Raw genomic sequence first — 8,840 nt, forward strand, 5'->3', positions numbered from 1 at the left:
CGCGATAATTTAGCAAGGTCGATCGCGATATATTGATTCGAAATTGCTCAACGCGCGCGGAGATGTCGCGGGGTGAAAAGTTTGAACGTGTAGGAACGCGTCTCACCCACGTCTTTTTTTTTTTACACATGTCGACCTCCTCGTCGAGGCGATAGAAGTAAAATCGCGCGCAAATAATTAGCGAGCGAAAACACAATGCGTAGACACGGTTTTCGTGCGGCGGACATTCTGTTCTACGAAACAAGACAGCTTCATAACGTAATGGAGTTTTCTCGTTCCGTTTCTGCTCTTCTTTCCTCGGGACCGTTCCTTCGTTTCCGGAGTAACTTTGCCGTTCTTAGCTGGGACAATGCCCTTCTTCTCTCTGTGAACCGCACAGACGTTGCGACGTAATACTTAAATTAATCTAGTAAATTCCCACGAAATCTCGCGACTTGTGCGCGAAATTAACTTACGGCGGTTGCCATGGCGAAGTGGTTTCCGCATGAAAATATTTTCATCGCGCCCGGATGCAATATGTCCGCGGGAAAATTAAAAATATTACATATACAACGTGTACACGCGTCACATGTCGAAGAAAGGGAATATAGCCGCCTAAAGAACGTCGAAATGATTTTACGAACGTACGTACGTACGAGCGGGCGAGCGAGCATGTGTACGCCCATACACGCACGTACACACACGTACGCGCGCACGCACTCTACACGAGAACGACACGAATAGATTTCTCATTCCCCACTCTCACGTCTATTCCGTCCATTCCGCTTTTACGCATTGACGGATCTTAATCACGTTAACGAACAAGAATAGCAATAATGAGGCTAATAGTATTTAGGATCGATTATAGTTCCCGGTCTGGTAATGCACGTCACGTCTCGCAGAGGCACCAGCTTCGTCTCAGCCTTTGCAATCCAACTCCAAATTAACGCAGTCTAATTCTCGTCCAATTCCCAGTCCTACGAGCGCGGCTAACGGCGCGGCGCGTTCCACTTCGTTAAAACGAGTTCCGATAAAGTTAACGCCTGCTGCCCAACGCTGCATTTAGACATTTAGATAAGTTAACAGGCGCAGAATGTACGCGTACGAGCGTATTCTTTCTTTCTCTCTCTCTCTCTTTTTGGTGTGTGTGTGTGTGTGTCTCTTTCTAGCTCGATCCTCGGTTCTATCTCGTTCGTCCCCTCTCTTAACTCAACCTTATAATTCTCTCTCTCTTTCTCTCTCTCTCTTTCTCCCCTCCCCCCTCTTTCACCCTCGTCGGAACCTCCACCCCCACGACTCTTCTATATCTAGGCTCGTGTTTATTCCGCGAATGGTTGACTCTGACTGTGATATCCGCCGTCTACGGCGAAAGGCAAACTCATCACGGCTGTTCGTCGCATGCAATCTCCCGGAAAACAAGCCTTCCGGCGACCCGCGGGATTGATTGTAAGAGGCAAATTGCGTTCGCTCGTAAGAAAACCGTGTGGGTTCTTTTTTTTCCTCGTTTTTAGGGACAGTAGTCACGTAAAGGAATAACCAGCAATCTCGCGGAAATAATGAGAAAACGCGCTAGCGCCGCGTGCACGAGCGCCGCGCCTTTCGCTCGATATACACCCGCGAGGTTTATCGATATGTTCATTGAGCCGCGTTCGTTATTCGGCTGTCGTCGATACCTCGGCCCGAAGAGCGATGGATGACGGGGAATGACTTGAGTTCAGTCACTCGATGTGTTTTTTGTACGCACAAATCTCGGTCAAGCCGTTTTATTCCAAATGGCCGGTCCATTGCTTAAAGTGATAAACGCGTCAATCGGTGGGCAATTTAGCGGGACGACTAATTCAATCAGCGTATACGTGCACCGTTAAAGAGAGAAAAAAAAAGAGAAGGCGTTATTTATTTGGCGCCTTAAGACATCTCCTCTCAAGCACTGAAATATATGCAATAGTATTAATATTGAGAAAGAAAAAAACAATACTTCCAATATATCTAAGTTTGCACCTGAAAAAAATATTGGTCTATCTTGCTAACATGAGAATGTATATTGAAATAAATACATTATACATAGACTACTCAGTACACAATATACCGCAATAAATTGATATACCAGTATATTTATACTTATCTATGTTAATTTATATTCGACAATTGTAAACGCACTTTTAATTAACAGTTGAAATTAATTTGAGAGAGAGAGAGAGAGAGAGAGAGAGAGAGAATAGAACAGAATAGAGTTTATTGTTCAACCCTGGGACAGGGACAGGGCCCACTTGACATACAGCAGAATAGCAGTGAAGACTGGACACGCGTGACATGCACGAGTATTGTACACAGCCCATATTTCAACATGTAATTATATAATGTTGTTATATATAGGTAGATTAAGTAAGACAATAGTAACGATAACAGATATCAGGGCGCATTATAATGAAAAATGAATGAAAAAGAAAAGTGCGGGAGATGACGCATCAAATTATAATAATAGTGATATGTACGCGAAAAGTGAAATCAATATAATGAATAGGAATAGTAATTTGTATGCAAAAAATAAAATGGTGCAATAAAAATAAAATAAAAGAAAGATGGAGAAAGAAAGAGAGAGAGAGAGAGAGAGAAGGAGAGGACGAATATTTATATTTTATAAATCCGAGGGCGGGTGCGATTCGATATCGGCAAATATTTCATTTTGCCGCCGTCGCGTTTCGTGCCGCTATACGTCTAAATACCTTTCCCCGCCCGATGTGACGTTACTCGCCCGAACGATTCCGCCCGCGAGCAAACTATAAATCTGATAATCGCCACACGACCGTACCGCGAGCGTGTGTTGGAACGCGTATCGGTGTCGGCTGGGGGCTGGCACGCGTGTGCGCGCGCATATATTTACGCACGCGAAAACACACACACAGAGAGAGAGAGAGAGAGAGACGCGTGCGCGCGTCCGTATATCGGCGAGAGCCGTCGGTTGCCGCGTTTTTTTCCATCTCCCTTTAGTTATCGGAATCGGCATTAAATGCACGTAGGCACGCGTGCAAACATCGCGGTTCATTAAATTAATCTGGACACGGACCGACGTATAAACGTTGGACGTGCGAGTTCGCTGCGACGTGCTCCGTCGTCGTAATTTCTCCCGGACGTTCTGTCGATTTTAAATCGTGCAACGAATATCCCCGGCTGATCCCGAAGAAATTAAATTACTAAATAGCCGCCGCGTGCTCGCGCTCGCTCGTCCGCGTACGAATGCTTAATTATCTTATCGCGTGTGAAGAGACGGATCGCGCGCGAGCGACGACGGCGACGCGCCGTGAACGGGATTGATTCCCTTAATGGCAGATGCACTTTACTTTCTCGATGGTTGGTGTGACTCATCCACACCTTCCTTCCGTTTGTTCGGCATCATGGGGATGCGGTCACTAATGGGGAGATGAATGGTAGACAAAGCGTGAATGCCCTGAATGGTGGCTGCGCGAACAAAAGCTGCCAGTGGCAGCCACTTCGCAATCTCTTTGTCTCGACTCGTAATCGCTTATCCGTAACATCGGTACCGACCTCTTTAGTAATTAGACTTTCTCGTATTTGGTAAACGTATTTAGCGGAGGGGGGAGAGAGAGAGAGAGAGAGCGTGTCTCTCTTAAAGTGGTTACGAGTGATAAGTCCGGTATTCGCCTCACGATATGTTTTCTATGCGACGAGATTTCTCGGAACGGAGGAATCGTTGTTTCAATATTACTTTGCCTTTCGCGCAATCCGCGAGATTGTGCACGAAACAATTCGGTGAAATTGCATTGGCCCTGTGTCATTGGCCCGGAAGAAAAATCGGTAAGAAATGTGTAAGCCTGGAGCTACCTCCTCCATCGCGTCTTCGGACGATACGTGCGTCTTGAGACTTCGAAAGGCTCTCTAGAACTCCCCGCGGTGCTGCGAGCTCGAGAACTCTCCTGTGCCGCTCCAGGAGAATCGATGTCTCGATAGATTCGACAATCTTTCGGGAATGGGGCGTGGAATTTCACGCGACGCGTTCCTCTGGTCGCCCCGGATCGCGTATACCGAGACACACACACACACACACCTCTGTTTTTATAATATTATTAAATAACCATATCTCGTATTTTCTCATTTTCTTTCTCTCTCTCTCTCTCTTTTTTTACAAAAGAAACATATTCTGAGATTTGTATTCTTTGATGAATTCGTTGATACTCCATCTTCGATGTACGAGTTCTCGAAATTTCATGCCGCGTCAAATTTATCGTAAAAAAATGTCCATTTTCTAGTTAGTTCGGGAAAGTTTAACGCCAGAACTGAAAAATGCACGTTTCTAGCGAGACGGTAATTTCCTCTCGGGCTGTGCAACAATAAGACTGTTAGACAAGACGAATAACGAAATTAATCGGACAATCAGTGGCTTAAACCGCGCGCGGCTCTAGAATTTGCAACGGACGTGAGAGCGATAAGGAATGTCCAATAACCCAGTGGGTAAGTCGGGGACTCCTCGGCATGCGGGACACGTCAGCCCGATAATCTACGAGTCGATAACTTACTTGCCGAATTTCTGGTCAACCCGACACAAATTGTCCGTCCGTTCCGCACCTTATAACCTCGCCTAATTACAAACATTATCGCCGCAACGTTCGCCCGCAAGCGGGTCGCGCAGCAGCGCGTCTCGACCGTGGTCGTCGCGGTCGATAATCTTGCGATTTTACGTCGCGTTTTAATTTAATTTAACTCCGCGTTTCTGCATGCGTCGTCCGTGCGATTCCGCGCGGCTGGCGGATAGCGGCGGATTTATCGCGTCGTATAAATAAAACCGTATCAGACGGGCCGCCGCATGACGAATGTAATTACGCGCTTTTGGCGCGAGAATCGCTTTCTATCTTGTTAAGAGACCTCGCCGGACGTCAGTTTAACTTGCGGTACGAACGAATACGGGAGCCTCCCTTTCCGGAAATAGGTCCGCAGAAAAGGGCGAGGCGTCAGTTGATTCACGGTTAAAATTAACCGACCGACCAGCCGACCGTGTGTAACTTTTCAGTTTGACAACGCAAAGTGCAAGTGACGCCAGGCGTCAAACGCATTAACTTCCGTGTGCGTAGCGATTTCTAATTAGCAGCTGGAAATTATTTCCGCTTAATCCTCGCCCTTTCATATGTATTTGAGTTACGTGCGCTTTATTTCGCAAATTGCGGCCCGTAGTATTAAATGTTTCATCAAGCCATCTCTCCGCATAATGTGATACATCAATGTGCATATATTGGGTATTCAGCGGGGAAAAGAAGGAGCGCGCTCTCGTATCGCTAAACGTTCGCTGTAAAATAAATAAGCGCAATTATGTGAAATATGATTAGTTAACGAGAAGCATCATCGTTCGATGAAATCGCTTTCATGAGCGTAACTCGTTAACGTAATGCGAGAGTTTCGCTGCGTCTTTAAACGTATTTGTAGCGTATCGCGCGCGTAACAGGGTATTATAAATCTTTCGTTGCTGCAAATAACGAGCTAAATAAGTTACAACCACTGGCAATATTTTCCCTCTCTCTCTCTCTCTCTCCCGTTCTTCACCGTAGCTCTCGGGAACTTATAGTGGTCGTTAAAGGAGCTAAGTCGCGCGCGCACTTTCTCTCTCTCCCTCTCTCACCTCTCTCTCTTTTCTTCTCTCCCGGTATGTTGCCCCACGTTCCGAATAACAACTCATTACCGAGTCTCATTGCGGGCCGAAGGAATTATATCGCGCTAGGGGCGCTCCTTTTTAGCGCACCACGTCCTTGATCATTCACAGCCTCTCGCCTCTGTTCTGCTCCTTGTCGCTTGCTAGCCAGCTAAAACCCGGTGGGCCAGGCGGGCGTACAGCTGCAGCTGCACCCAGTTAATTCACGCCAGCGACCGGGACTGTACTCGCGTATACACCTACCCGTTCACGGTTCTCGCCTCTAGCCGTCGTACCCTCAACACCCTGATTCTACTCGATAGACTGACGGCCGAATACATAGGTAGTTTCACTATTATATCGTTAGCCGGCTCGAGCAAAATCCGTGCGACCGAGAGAGACGGCGGTAGGGCACGAGGTTAAAGGGCTGCTGGTGCGAAAGAGACCGAGCCGAGCGTGAGAGAGGGTGGCGACGAGAGAGTCCACGAACGGCTTCCCGGAGCGTGTCGAGGGAGACTCGAAGGAAGGAGGGCCGAAGGATAGGGTGAATGTGCGATGTATCGGTTGCATACACCCTCTCCATAGACAAGCGCGACGCCGATACGTGCTCAGAGACTGAATCGCTCTTTCTCTCTCTCTCTCTCTCTCTTCGTAATGTACAGCTGCGTACTGCAAGAGCGCGCGCGTGCCGGCCGACTCCTCTGCAACGTCCTCTCCTCCCGATATCAAAGTAACTCGGGAACCCTTTGGTCGGGGAACGAGTTAGAGTATCTTCTTGGTGCAGAATACCATCTATCGAGGCCAGGTGACCTGTATTTCGGAGAGAGATAGATAGAGAGAGAGAGAGAAAAGGAGAGGGTCTTCCGACAAGCCCGTGTATGTAACTCGTATCAAACCCTCTGCCTGTCATGACAGGATCCAACTTTTCGGCAATTTTATCGCGTCCGATCTGACACGGTAATTAAACCGGGCCAGATAGAAATGACTTTTGGACCGGAATTCTCATCTTCCGTTGGTATCGCATCGGCGATGGCAATTTTTCTCCCAACAAATCCAGCGGTTATCGACATTGCGAGGAAATATAAAAAATAGGGATGGAGTCGTGTTTCAACAGATTTTCCCTGTAACTTTATGATGGATATTCAGTGCGAAACTATTTTGCTTTGTGTAGTGCGTAATATAGCCGAATTTATGTTCGTAAGAAGCTTAGCTCTGTTTACCGTTTCAGTTAGACTTTACGGCTGGTATTCGCGTGCGCAATCGCGCGCGTTTAGTAATCGGAAGCGCGTACATAATAGCGCCGTACGAATTCAAACTATTTCGCAGCACAATCGAAATTCTGCTCGAAATTTCTAGTCGATGTATAACGCGGCCGCTTCGGACGGTCGTAAATGCAATCTCGCGTTCTGTTAGTTCGTTTTAAGTCGATGCCGACTGGCGAAATTCAATTTTACGATGCGCGCAATTTTTTCTCTTTTTTTTTTCCGGGCATACGGTATAATCGCAAACGTGTCCGCAACGACGCTGCTGACAAGTTGCATTTTATTCCAGCGATTGTCGTCGAGAAATCCGTCTTTTTACTGTTACGGAGTTTTTTATTATCCTACATCGTATCACGATTAGATTAAATGACGTACACGCTTGATATGTAATATTCTTAATATAGCATACGTGATCTCAATTTAAAGGATCACTTAGAATATTTCCTCCGTGACGTTTATGATCGCCTTGAAATAATACGCAACTGAAAAGGTTGACAAACATGTTATCGCACGATAAACATAACGTTTCTTTCGGGTGTGATTTATCACACGAATTAGATTTCTGCTCGTGACGACAGACATTTCGTACTTTCATACTACGGTTTTCTTCGAGCCGTGTCGCAAAAAGGAAAGTTATTTTTAACGCGTCGCTGGCGAACTGTAATCAATGGGACGCGAGAGTAATCCCCGATAACGGCAAATTGAAAGCTTCGTCCGGTGTTCTCCCAATGGCTTTTCTACGACACTAGCCACGATGATCCGCTTTATGTGCGACTCACTCGATGTGTCGGTCCTTCCCCTCCCGATACTCTTCTTAGCGAAGAGAGCCTTCCGAACTTTCCGGCCGCACCTATTCCTATTATCGAAGTGGAAGTCACCCCGTGTCTTCCCATGTGATTTTTTTCCTTCGGAAAAGAGAGACGCAGACGCGAAGACACGCTTTCTCTCTAAATAGTTGATAAGCCGAAGAGCTTTACCTCGACAGGATTCGTGTTACTCAGTCGCGTTCACGGAAGAGAAACAGAGAGGAAGATTCGTGTGTACTTAGCATTAGCGATAAATCTTTCTCCGCGCACGTAATTTCACCGAACGCCGATCTTACTTTCAATATCTGAGAAGCGCCCACGTAAACTGCGCGCCGCCGACGTCCCTCCGCAACGCTTCGCGCAAATATTGTGCACTTTTTAGTGGCCGTTTTGTACGATTTTATCTCTGTCGACGTATTTCGGCACCGTACAATATGGCGCGATGCGGCGGGCGAAAGACCGTTTCGCCTCAGTTTCGAGGCGTGTCTCCTCTTCACTTCCGAAGTCGAATAAACAACGACTGCCGTACACGATCGTGAATTTCGTAGCGGGCTCTCTCACACCCTCCCGCTATCCCGCGAGCTATTCAACCTCTCGCGTAGTAAGTACGTGACTAAATATATTCTTTTCCATTTTCGAAGCCCCCCCGGAACGGCCGGAAGAAATGTCGTGTCCCAGTTCACGTTCGGCACGACTGCCGCGCGTATATATTGGGGATCCGTTCGTGTTTAGTCGACTTACCTCGTCGACGTGCTTACACGACGAATTACACGCCCCTCGTGAGGATTGGACTCGAAAGTGGAAGCTCTCGCCTTTTTTCCCCGGGACGTAATCGCATCGTGTACGGGCGACCGTGCACTGGCACATCGCAGCGCGTCGTGACACTGAAAAGGAGAAATCGTATGAGTTACAGACAGGTCGGCACTTTATCGTCGACGATTACCGTCAAATAAACGTGTTTCCGCGAGACATTTATCTCTACTAACTAATAACAGGCTTTGAATTAGATTATCGCACGGGCGAACGTTCGTTTCCCGAGAGACGCTTGTTCGGTCGGTGCCGAAGCAGCGACGATCGAGCGTCTCGCGGCGAAATCCGGCGAATTAAATGGGTTTGTTTTTCCCGAAAAGAAAGGCGCGTCCCCCTCCCCCCCCCCCC

At 47.4% G+C, this 8,840-nt stretch overlaps 1 protein-coding gene across 1 annotated transcript in view; it reads right to left on the reverse strand.

The window, feature by feature from the left end:
* The window catches only part of LOC106744415 (bifunctional heparan sulfate N-deacetylase/N-sulfotransferase), a 155,595-nt gene extending 147,156 nt beyond the window's left edge, over nucleotides 1-8,439 (reverse strand). The window contains exon 1 of the mRNA XM_014619172.1: nucleotides 8,424-8,439. The gene's annotated coding sequence lies outside the window, so the exon portion shown is untranslated. The remainder of the gene's footprint in view (nucleotides 1-8,423) is intronic.
* Between the last annotated feature and the right edge of the window lie 401 nt (nucleotides 8,440-8,840).

Source organism: Dinoponera quadriceps, unplaced genomic scaffold, assembly GCF_001313825.1.
Source record: "Dinoponera quadriceps isolate SergipeBrazil2010 unplaced genomic scaffold, ASM131382v1 scaffold777, whole genome shotgun sequence".
In the NCBI taxonomy this organism is placed as follows: domain Eukaryota; kingdom Metazoa; phylum Arthropoda; class Insecta; order Hymenoptera; family Formicidae; genus Dinoponera; species Dinoponera quadriceps.